Consider the following 13,338-nt stretch of genomic DNA (forward strand, 5'->3'; position numbering starts at 1 on the left):
TCATTCACGATATGTACAGGGAGAGGCTAAATGTATACATCAAGCAAGCTGCCTTATTTCAACAATTACCCTTGGATGCTCAATCTAATAAACTAGAATCATTCCTCCAAAAAGTTGTATTACCCACCAGAGAATCTAACTCAAACTCTAGACATGGGAAAAGAGGTCGGGTGGACCAAGGAAGAGGAAAGAAGAAGAAAGGTCAAAACCCATGATATTTAACTCAGCCACCTACTCCACCTTTGTGGAATCGTGTCGTCTCCCTTTTTGAATCCTTTGCTAGTCACTCTACTATGAACCAGCCTGCTACACAGGCTGCAAGGCACTCCCCTTCCACCCCTTCCTTAAATCAAAATCCTACACCCACCTCTCGCACTCACTCTGCAATCACACCAGGATATGCTCCTAGTGTTAAAAATCTTTTGTACTTTTGAGTTGTTGCATGACATTATCAAGGTTGACGTTGATAGAATATTGCTTTCCCAAACTTACCCACCCAAGAACCGCATTATCTTTCATCTAACCTATCTGAATGCTTTCATGGACTTGAGGCCTGTTCAAGCCTTTTTTGTGGTATTTTTGTATTGGACTTAACATAAAAACTAATGAGAAATGGGACAACCTACGTTTTGCATGGTCTTTTTTAGACCCCATCAAGATAATGGTATGCAATGCTGAGGATTGTTTTACTCGCACTACAATACCTTCATGTCATTGTACTAAATCAATGCCCGGTTATCACCAAGAGTTTAAACATGTTTTGTTTTTTGATCTCATGCTCCTTGAGAATAATCTCATAAGATCCACACTTATGAAAGGACTCCATCATATCCCCACTCAACCTTATGTAGACACATAGCCACCACTGAACTAGGCTTTGTCTTCCAAAAATCATAAAGGGGGGCATTCTGGTCTTGACACCTGACTTGCATGAGAATCACGTAAAAAGTCTCTTGTGGAATAATTGCCAAACTTCCCTTCCAATAAAAGTCTCCACTAAAACAATAACCGTATCGATCATCACCTGGGCATACTGAAAACCAATTATTTTTTTACTTGTTTAGACAAAGCAGCTAGCAAGCCTGTATTCATTTGCCCATACTTTATGATTCAAGGGGCATGGAAAAGGTTAGAGGGAACTGATATCCTACCTAGTGGTTATTCTCCTTCCACCACTCTATAGGAGATTCACTCTTTCTTGATAAAATATCAAGCACAAAACTCTCTTGCTCGCCCCTATCTCAAGGCTTTATACAAGGCTCACAAAAAAGACTTCAAATGGATTTCTTGTGGATCTAGTTGTTGTTTTATTAAAGCGTCACTTCTACTAGCATGCATACTCAAAACATGTATCCCTTTTCTAAAACATAGGGCTCATCTATTATATCAGAAAGCTCTCCTATGTTTCAATATATAGCTATAATCCTGCTCGGTGGTTGATTCCCTATATGAGCTTATCCTCAATGTAGATGAACAAGTCACCTCAGTCTTCTCACCATGGAGACATAGGCCTTAGCAAGGTTATCAACTGTTTACTTAGCTATGTATTTGACCAACAAGGACCTTTTATATCCTTCAAAAGCTTCCCTAGCAGATGTATTTTTGGGACTTGGTCTCATCAATCATACAAGAACCAAATCTCATTTAACAAATCTCAAGTGATATAGCTAAACTCTTGGTTGATAAATTATTTGTTCATTCAATGCAATGGAAGGACCAATCAATGGCATTCCTATGGGACTAGCTTGTTCTCCAATTTGGTGTAATCTTTATCTACATGCATTGGAGTATAACTACATTAACTCATGTCTTAAAGATCCCCAACTCCGATTTTAGCTACATCACCTCAGGTTGTCGTTTTGGTTCTTTGATGATATCCTTTGGGTCAACAATGAATCCCAAAGCATTTTACCATCACTCATCCAATTTACCCCTCCTTATTCTCTGTAGATGAAAGTGCCACCAGTTTGAAGGAGAAATTGGTGTAAGCACATCTTTTCTGAGTATGGTGGTTCATAATAACCAGTTGTAAAGAACAAAGATAGATAAGGGATTGATGGTACCAGTAAAGGTGCTCAAATTTATTCATAGAAGTAGCAACACACCTTTAGGATGGGCACATTCAACTCATCCTCTCCCAAATCATACCCCTCATATTGTGCAGTCATTGAAGAGAGCAAGCAAGCAAAGACATCAAGGTACACGTTTTCTACAACAATGATTTTGAACGACTCAAACTCTAACGTATCATATATTAGTACTTGGATTATTTAGAGGATCTACAATCTTGTAAGGAGTTCAAAAAAAGTCAACTCATGCCTCAAAAGGTGGGCACTAGGTCCCTAATGGGAACCTAGTGCCGCCATTAGTGGCCTCTCCATTCAAAATTATTATTTTGACGTAGTGTGGGTTTAAAAGGAGGGTTACACACACCAAAATTTTTCCCCTGATGTGTTTGAGAGTATCAAAGGAAACCCTTTCTAAAGTTGTCTTTCATTAACAAGGATTTTTGGCTTATCTATATGGGTACAAAGTGATGTGGGAACCTATTATGCCATTAAAGGTGGGTGGCAATATTAATGTACCGCCTTACACGAGTCCACTATCCCACTATCTTAACTCAAGCAGTGCATGGTGGCTACTATCATGAAAAAGATTCTTGTAGACTCCCCACCTCCCCCACTCCCTCACCGCCCAACTCTGAATATTAACTGCCATAATCTTGCCTGCTCCCTCTCATGGATCACCTTCAGATTTATATGCAGGTGGTGGTGTTTGATCCAGAGGCCTTCAAATTCCAAGACTTCCTCACTGTGCCATACTGCACCAGCCAATTTTACATGGAACTTCCCACTCACGTTATGGGCCATAGGAACATTTTTCCTTTTATTTGTGTATGGCATATAGTGGACATCAATAACAAGTGCCCCACTTGTAAGACACCTGCGGTCTATGAGTTAAGTACTAACATGTCCTTGTCTCATAATAGATGCATGTATCATTTGTGGAGATTTCTATATTCTGCACACAAGTAATTGCCAACCTTAATTATAGAGTTTTTCCACGACAAAGAGGTTAGAAAGATAGAGACCACATTCATCTGCAAGTCAAAAATCTGCCTTAATTTTCTAGATGACGCTTGGGATATCCATGATTCTAAGGGCATTTTGTGCGAGGTGGACAAATAGTCGATTGTGTGCAAGTGTATGATAACATCACAAAACTTCATAGTTTCTTTCTACTACATAAGGTGGCATCGGGTAAAAGTTCACTTCGTTGCTATGGACCAGGACTTATGTGATGATGCTAGTAACCCCTTGAGGGAGATTGAAGTAATGTGTGAAAATGAGATGGTGGCAGTTGTTAGCACTAGAAGTAATGTCACCCTAAGACAGGTGCGCGAGGATTCGCTTGATGAGATCACCTCCAAATGCCTGCAAAATTTATTTTCAAGTGCAACATGCAAAAGGTACTATGCTGCACATCCACTAGTTATTGTGTCTATGTAATTTACATTCTCATTGTGATTATGTTGACTCAACTCTTTGTGTTGTAGGAACCCGAGAGAAAGGCAACTAGGTAATCTGTGCACAGATTGCAGACGGTAGACTGGACGCTGTGCGTTGCATAGCTTGATACAAAGATCAATTTCACATATCACTGAAACAAAGCACTTTACCTTAAACCCCCAATACAACATATGAATGCCATTTTCCCTACAAGCTATACACAACACTTTTGTGAACATTATACAATGATGAATACATAGAAACTTTGTGTCAAATCTTTCATTCAATAAGTTCAAATGATTAGAATGTTTTAATGATCTCCAATAGTAGGTGAGGCAGGGGCATGAGGGATAGAGGGTGAGGCAAGGGGGGATGGCTATTGTGGGGATGGTGTTGGTTGGTGTGTAGAGGAGGCAGGGGGCATCAAACATAGGTGGAGGGTGATAAGGGGGCAAGGGCCTAGGAGAGGTGTCTGGGAAAATGGTGATAGGGACAGGCTGATGCGTTGCTAGAGGAGCTGTGGGGTATCTCCTAGGTTGAGTCCGTGGAGTGGTCCTTGGTGCTGGCAGCACGAACTCATCGTGCACTCCTTTTGGGCGCATTGTTTTACAAGGTTGATCATGTTCTCGACCAATGTGGTCGAGAACAAATCAACATGCACATTTGTATAATCTGCTCGTTTTCTAGCCTGCAAAATCATTCAACTCTCCATAAGTTAGTTTAAGGGGTTATAAGTCATGGATAGTGATGAACAAAAGGCAGGTGCTTATACTTATGCGCTCCTCCCCATATACGCGCTCCAACAGGGGGTCTACGTTCATTAACACCCTCCAACCACAGGAATGTCCGTCTTGTTGTTTAGGGACCTTGCAACTCAAAATGGTCATCTCTTCCCATATCTCCTATTGGGTCAGCGCCTCTAGAGCAGTTACCAGCTTTTGAATAGACCTTAAACAATTAGAATTAAGTGTCATAACAAATTCACAAATAGCTTGTGACAATCAAGAAAGGACTCCACTAACCTTCAAACATTCTCGTGGAAACCATGCATGGAGTTTGCAAGGTAGCAACGCTTCCGCTCCACGGCCAAAGCAACCAAGCTCCAGCGGGAGCTGTTTAACCAAGTAGATTTAACTGAGATGCACGTTTCTAACATGCACATAGAAGGTAGATTGTTATTAATGACAACTCTTACTCTTCATTGTGAGCTAATAAAAAAACCTTCGATGTCTTCATGTTGACGGTTTGAAACCAATCAACTACCTCCACTAGTGATGTATTTTCGGATGAGAAAACTATAGAAAGCTGGGAGTCAAGAACAACAACCTCACTCTAGACATTCCATGGAAGGTTTGAAACCACAAAACTGCGAGAAAATATATATTCTATCATGCAAAACGCACAGTAAACTTGCAACCAACACAACATAGAAAGAAAATCACTAACCACAAAAAACAGTTAATAATTGAGTTCGTAAGCTCTCTGTTAAGGTCCCCCAAAATGTCGATGTCATGGGGTTCGAGACCAAAATAGAGGACGTGTCCCCATACCACAATATTAACATCAAAATGTGGGTAAAGACACTCCAATGCATCCACATTAGCTTCGTGCTGTGACTTTGCCAATCGTTGCTCATGGCAGTCAATGTTTCTTGCACCTCCACTTGTCTTGAAATTCGTGTTTTGTATTTAAACGGGTGCTATATTGATGGATATCTGTGGAAATGTCAACCACCTTGATCTTTCCTACTAGTGGGATTCTCAAAATGTTGTCCATCTTTTTGTCGGATATACCCACATGCACCAATGTTTTGTCGTACCTAAACCTGATAAGCGGAAGGGAGTTCAAATCCCGTGGCATGAGAGTTGATCTGTGGGCATGGGCAGTCATAACGTAGCTGTCCTAAAACAACTCAACAAAAAATTCCTCCATGGAGGCAACCCATTGTACTGCGAGATCATTTGAAATAAAGGTTGTTTCGGTCACAGATTTCACGGAAAACTCTCTCAAAACGAAGCTTTGGTATAGCTAGAAAAATTTGTTTTTGGAGCTTTTTGAGCTCTAATAGCACACTTCCATTCTACCTGTATCTCTTGCTTCTCATGGTCACACGTAGACGAGGCAGGGTTTTTCATGGCACATGTGATGTTGATGCTTGAGCACCACTAGACATTGCCCTGCTAGACGATCCTTCACCTTGGTAAGCCTTCCTAGCAGTCTTCTCCATACAAGCCATTAAGGAACGGCTAACAACATAAGAATCAGAGAGAGTGGAAAGAAAACAGTTAAATGAGTGCCAAGGTAGGTCTAATAGGAAGGATTGGGGGGGACTAAGAGAGAGAACTGATACAAAATAGCAAAAAGTGGCTGACAAAAGTGAGCGGGACATGTTGTATAGAGCACACGCACATAATTTTGACTTTGAGAGGATGATCGTTTTCATGATGATGCTCATAAATGTAGGTCGTGGTGCATTGTGAAGTGCCGATAGAATGCATGAATGACACATGGCAATACATAGTGGGTCTATACGTACACACACATAAATATAATTTTATATGTGTGTGTTTTAAAGGTCACGGTACAGAGCGAGGAGAGGTTGACAAAACAAGGTACACAGTGCTCCTCGCGTTGTGCCGCAATAAGTAGCCGCGCCAGAACATGATGAGGTGTGAAATGTTCAACAACATCACTCGCCATCGCACTGTGGTGCGAATGGTACACGTGGCAACTGCATCACAATGCACGATGAGATGTGAGATGTCCTGCATACCCACGACGTACTGCATTGTGGCGCAACTGGTACACATGGCAGTCACACTGATGCGATGAGATGTGAGAATTGTTGCATACCCTTGACATATTGCGTTGTGGCGTGACTGGTACATGTGGCTTTTGTGTCACACCATGATGAGGTGTCAGATGTTAAACATATACACAGCCCATCGCCTTGTGGCATGGCTACCACGTGGTAGTCGTGCCACAACGCGATGGGCCATGGGTATGTCTAGCATTTCACACCTCACCACGTTGTGGCACGATTGCATGTTGTGTAACAATGCGAGGAGCATAAGGTATGTTTTCACTGCAACAGCTCTCGCATTGTACCGCGACCTTGCAATACACACACACAAATATATATGTATATGTATACATATATACATACACACACACACACACACACACACACACACACACACACACACACACACACATATATATATATATATATATATATATATATATATATATATATATATATATATATATATATATAGAGAGAGAGAGAGAGAGAGAGAGAGACCTATGTACACACACGTTCCCATAAATTTTTACACACATATACATATATATACATGTGTATATAGATTTATACATACATATATTTTAATATATGTATAGGTATATGTGCAAGGCATTAATTGCAATAAACTCAAAGCAATGATGAGGGTGGCCGTGACGTCAATTGAAATGATGAGGGTGGTCATCACATCACTGGGCATCATGACCTTTTGTGAGAAGCCTATAAATAAGAACCGACTGTGTGCTCATAATCGTCTGAGTGAGTTGAGCGTGCACCCCCATCTTTTTGCGTCATATTTCGTAGTCACTCCCTACTTCTCATTGTGTGCCATATCATCCACAATGGACTCTTTCTAGATCGAGATTAAAGAGGAGGTGCCTTGCTCTCACGAAATGCTAGATAACAAGCTATCTAATGCTTTCTACTGTATTGGCCTCCATCACTGCGAGGTATAAATCAAGCCAATGTTTAATGTGAGTTCTTGTTGCAAGAGTGGATAGCTGTTGGACACAAGTTCCTTATAGAATTTGAGCATGCCTATCAACAAAAAACTGATGGTGGAATAGTTGAGATGCACGGAATACACTTTGTGCATACAAAGGACATAAGTTCTGATCACTCAAAGAAACACATTCTCTTAAGGAGCTGGTTGAAGCTTCCAACGCATATGCGAAGGAATGACATCAAATGCACTCTTCATTATTGGAAATGTTGGATGGCTGAATACTATGCAGGTTTCATTCTATACTTGCACATTACTTTGGGAGAATATGTGGATGCAACGAAGGAGGCCCGTGGTCCGTATATTAGGAGTGACAAATTGGTGCCTCATCGAAGTGGAACCGTATAGGTTTTGGAGGATGTAAAGCTTCCAGAAGGTGCTTTGCCTACAAGTGTCCTTCCTACCATCCCGATTGGTGATTTGCAGTATGTAATGCTCAATGATATCATGGAGATTTTTGACTTGTGAGAGGACTATTGACTCGCTATACTGGTGTAGAATCTAGAAGAGGATGATGCCATCATAGACCCTGAGCACGAAAGTACTTTGTGATAGATGTCCATGTATCAAAAGGTGAGTTTGTAGATCCAGAAAGTGCACTTGCAATGATCTACAATGATGTAGCCAGGTGTGAGGCAACACTTCCAACGGAAGAGGAGTTCACGGTAGTGTAGGAAAAGATGGGAATAACAAACATGGATAAAACCAATTCATCGACATCCTCATCGGCCTCAACATCCAAGGCGCCACCCAACGCAGGCAATGCCATCAACTTATGGGCTGAGTCACTACTTGAGGAAGATGAAAATCAGAAGGTGAAGTTTTCTTTTCTTTTGTAGTTGTGTATGGATTAACACTTCTTTTATATGTAATAATCCTTGCTATTAATTTCTCGCACCTGGTTGTTATGATGATTACTTCATCCCTCGTCCTCGCGGTGAGGCATGGGAGACTGCATCGTTGTTGGATGATACAAAGAGTCCTTGTAGGGAGTGGCTATATTTAAGAGCTCTTAAACAACTTGTGACTATTTGTCCAAATCTTTCTCATGCGTTCTTTTTGTAGTCGCCATGCCGCATATCATATCGCGGCAAACAATGCCTCCCATATTCGTCGTTTGCTTGCCAATCTCATTGACTGTCTTTGACTTGTTCTTTGCGGTGTGACCTGCGCATAAGTTTGTGATAAGTCCATTGATGTAGTTCCTCCAAGCTATTGGCTTTGTCTCCACCGCCTTTGTGGCGGGTGTGACTGAAATAACCAATATGGGCTTGATAGTGAGTTTTCTCCATGCCTTGTGTAGACCAGATAGCCAAGCTCCCATACTGCCTACCAAACTAGGGCATGTAATTGCATATAATGTGCTACATAGTAGACCAACACAAACTTCATATGAAAACAGGTTTCCATAATATCAACAAATTAAATTTCACTGCTTATTTGGGATACATAGCTCACCAACTGTTTAGAGATGTCATTTTTTCCTACAAAATAATAGAGAATGTAGAGAAAATCATTGACTTAAGCTAATGATGAATTCCTCTAAAAGCAATTAATCATGACTATTAGGACTAGAGAAAAGGTTCCTAATGATTTAGCACACACATCATTAAGGTCTAGTGTTGTAAGAATAGTACTAATCCCTACAAGCTCAAATACCAAGCTGCCTTTAAGAAGGGTATGTATAGCAATCATAGGGGCACCTAAGGTTTTAAAAGTGCAGTATTTTCTAAAGTGAGGGGGATAAGGAGGACTCTATGCTAGGGAATCCACGAGTTCTACAAGTACCTTAAGCCTTTCGTCTTTGAAAAGAAACATTTGGCTCTTTCGAACGATAGGGTACACATATCATAGATAGGTACATGGGTACAAACACATATGTTCATGCCATTATCCATAGAAAAGAAAGGATTCAGATGAGAAGAAATGAGTTGTGAACCTTTACACCACTCTTGGTAATTTTTGTATGCACCTTTTTATGCAAGTTTCAAGAACCTTTGGCTAGTTGCTTGATGTACGCCTATCTCTCTAGTTGATGATGGATACTCTCTCTCTCTCTCTCTCTCTCTCTCTCTCTCTCTCTCTCTCTCTCTCTCTCTCTGAGTTATGGAAGGCGTTTTTGTAGCAGCATTTTGAAGTGAACAGGTTTAGGAAAATTGATTCTCATCTCTTATTTTACATAAAATGTCTTCCGGCACTCGCAAGGGTTCTTCTTCTTCAACAAGGTCCACAACCATTGTGGAAAATGATCCAAAATCTCCTAAGTGTGGAGATAGTAACACAACCACCCAACCAACGATATCGAAAACCATGATCATGGCATACTTGGTATCATTGCAAGAGACCGTAAACAAACAAGGTGAAGACTTATGAGCACTTGCAATGGAGAATGACACATTAAGGGTACTTGTGGTTGAGAATGAGAATCTCAAGAGGACACTTGAGATGCAAACAACACGTTTGCTGCAGCTTGAAGAGGAAGTCAAGGAATGTAAACGCTCTCTTGTGGACTTGAATGCTTTGAAGGAGCAAAGTAGAACATGACCATGTATTGAAAGAGGAGAAGTTTGACACCATGAGCCGAGATGTATGCGACATGAAAAATGTATGCACAAACAAGTCTTGGGCTGATGTATGTGGTAGAAATATGGTTTCTAATTCCTCACTCATGCAATCTATGGTTCAAACAAAGAATGTTGAGAATATGGATGTGGAGGAGTTGAAGGAATGAGAGCGACGTTCCAAGAACATTGTTAATCGTTGAATTCCTGATGAGAAGTTAAAGACACCTCCTTCTCTTGCCATTGTTATTGAAGATTTCTTCAAAACCCACTTTGGCATGTCCGGAGTTATGGTCTATGGAGCACATAGAGTGGGAAAGAAAGGAGCTCCTCGCTCGGGAGAACAGCCAATGGTATGCATCATGTCAGATGAGACCAAACAAAAGTTTATCCTTGATAATAATTGGATATATTTGAGGGATACAAAATGTTTTGTATGTGAAGATCGCACTATTAAGCAACAAAATATGCGTCGCAAGGCATATGAGGAAAATAATAATAAAAACAAGGAGATCTCTCTTGAAGAAAATGTGGCTAAGGAGGAGGCAAGTCCCTCAAGAAAATAGGAATGCGTGATCTATGAGACCAAGTTACAATTGAAAATATGCTTTTGGAATTGTAATGGATATCCATGGAATGCGGGGGTTGGCATTGATGATTTAACAAGCAAAGCCGATGTTGTACTTTTTGTTGAAACTTGGGAGCATGATACACAAAGGATTAACGGCTTGGAGGATTACAATATACTTTCCTTGATGTGGTCAAAGAATCTCAAGCAATGAAGAGGACAAGGAGGCGTAGCATGTATGGTAAAGAAAGGATTGGAAGATTTTGTATCAATTGTAAAAGATGACAAATACAAACGTTATGTATGGCTGAAAATTATGACACCAAAAAGAGCACCCATTTTTGTAGCCGGTTGCTACATTTCTCATCATGACTCCCCCTTTTATACTTGCATGGATAGAGATTAGTAATTTTTTTATTTAGAAGAGGACATTGCTTATTTCAAAGGTGAAGGTGATGTTATTGTATTTGGGGATATGAATGCTTGCACAAAAACATTGCAACATGACACTCAACAATTTGATATGCCATACATTTCAAGGGAGTTGGAGGAAGTTCACTTGTATGATTGTACTTCAATGGATGAGAAAGAGCCGGATCACTATGGAAAGTTACTTTTACACATGTGTAATAGTACGGGTATGCTCATTGCCAATGGTGTATCTTTGTGGAGTGGAACCAATGGATTTACATGTAAGAGACATAATGGAGAGAGTGTAATTGACTATATGCTACTCTTTGAAGCCATCATGTATCGCATAAAGAGTTTTATGTTTGGTCAATGGTCCCCGGAATTTGACCATCGCACCTTATGTATTGACCTTTCATGTGGAGAAGCAACTAAACATGATAATCTCAGCCAAAAGAGAAATTATCACTATGTATGGATTTCAAACGGGCACCAATGTACATTGAAATGGTTGAGCAAAAATTATGGATGGCAAAGCTTCAATATGATGCACCATTGGAAACTAAATGGGAAGCTTTCAAGAAACCTATTTGTTCTTGTGCCGAAGAATGCTTTGCCATAAAGCATCTCCATGGTATCAACAAAGATAGATCACGCAAAAGGTGGTTTGATAAAGAATGTCAAGATGCTCGAAAATCCTTGATAAAGCTTGATGCAACTATAGACAAAGACAACTATTAAAGTCATTTGCATACATACAAGGCATTGATTCAAAAGAAGAGAAGAAAATGGGAAGTAAAGCAACAACTTTTCCAAGTCTAAGAAAAGGCACATGCATGTGGATGATTTTGGAGAAACTTGAGGGGCAAGCGGGTACACACATTGTAGGCAATTATATGAGCGAGCGAATGTTGAAAAAATTTCATTTTATGGTTCACTCCCATGTATGCCCTCTTTTCTTACTATTGAGGATGTATGCGGTGGGCCTGAAAAGTTGGCCACTCGCAAAGCGGGAGATCTTCAAGGTATCAAGCCGGAGATGATCAAATGGACGAGAGATTTTACCCGTGAATGGATGTGTGATATGTTTAACCCTGCACTTCAGCATGGTATGCCTTATGATTAGAGTACTAATTGGGTTAAGCCTTTGCATAAAGGAGGGGATGTAAAGAATGTAAACAACTACCGGACTATAATGATTGGGCCTCTTATGGCAAAATTTGTTTGGGTGCATAATGTAGATGAAATTAAGTGATTGGGCTGAAGAGAATGACAAGTGTGCAAAGGGACAAACGGGTTTTGGTCAATGCCATAGCATCATTGATCATCTTGTCACTCTTCGTGTTCTCATGGAGGAAAGTCGATTGAAAGGCAAGCGATTGTATTGTTGTTTTGTGGACTTTAAGAAAGCCTTTGATATGATTCTACGTAACATTTTGTGGAGAAGGATAGAAGAAATCCAAGTGCCAAGTGAGTTTATGCTTGCGGTTTCTCGAATCTATGAGAAGGTGATTTGTCAATTGCGCATGGGAAGAGAAATTTCAAAAATTTTTGTAAGCACTATTGGGGTTAAACAAGGATGTCCGTTGTCACCAACTCTCTTTGGTCTATGCATCGATCAATTGGAACAAATGGTACTTGACTTTATGCAAGAAGAAGTCATTGGAGAGGTCACTATTTGCAATGCGGTAATCATGCTTTTGTTGTATGCGGATGATGTAGTGCTTCTAGCACACACTTTAGAAGATGCACAAAAGCTTATAATTGTCCTTGAGAACTTTTTCTTGCATAGTGGATTGATTGTGAATGAATCCAAAACAAAGGTTATACTTGTGGAAACCAACCATAAGGAGAAGCTATGCATTGTGTACAACAATGAGACACTTGAAGTTGTTGAGAGCTTTAAGTACCTTGGCCTTGAGGTTCCGTCCAATCACAAGTGGCATGAATGTGTTGTGCGTCATTTGGAAGTGGGAAAGAGAGCATATTGTGCATTTGAGAACATGTGTAAGGCGGGAAACATCAAGTGTTGGGTTCTCAAGGAGTATCTTTTTGATGCATTGGTAACACCGATTCTTCTTTATGGAGTTGAAGTGCGGGGCGGGAGCATCTCAATGTCTACTTGGAAAGAGTTTGAGAATATCCAAAAGTGTTTTCTTACAAACTTTCTCCAAGTTAAGACACAAACACCATATATGCTTCTACTTCTTGAGTCGGGATCTCTTCCAATTGAGGTTATGGGCATGGAAAGGGTTGTGGAGTACATGATAAAGATGCCTCAAAACCCCTCTCATCGACTTCCTACAATTGCATGGGAAGCAAGCAAAAAAGTTCAAAAGACGCATAAAAGCAAGATCCTTAGCACGGGATGGATGCAAGACATAAAGAAGTGGTTTGGGCAATGGGATGCATTACACTTGCTACATGATGCTTCAATTGACTCCCAAGTGAATGAAGCTTTTCTACAACGCCAATGTATTACGGCT

Source organism: Adiantum capillus-veneris, chromosome 7 (genome assembly GCF_014529385.1).
Source record: "Adiantum capillus-veneris isolate H3 chromosome 7, ASM1452938v2, whole genome shotgun sequence".
NCBI classification, from domain to species: domain Eukaryota; kingdom Viridiplantae; phylum Streptophyta; class Polypodiopsida; order Polypodiales; family Pteridaceae; genus Adiantum; species Adiantum capillus-veneris.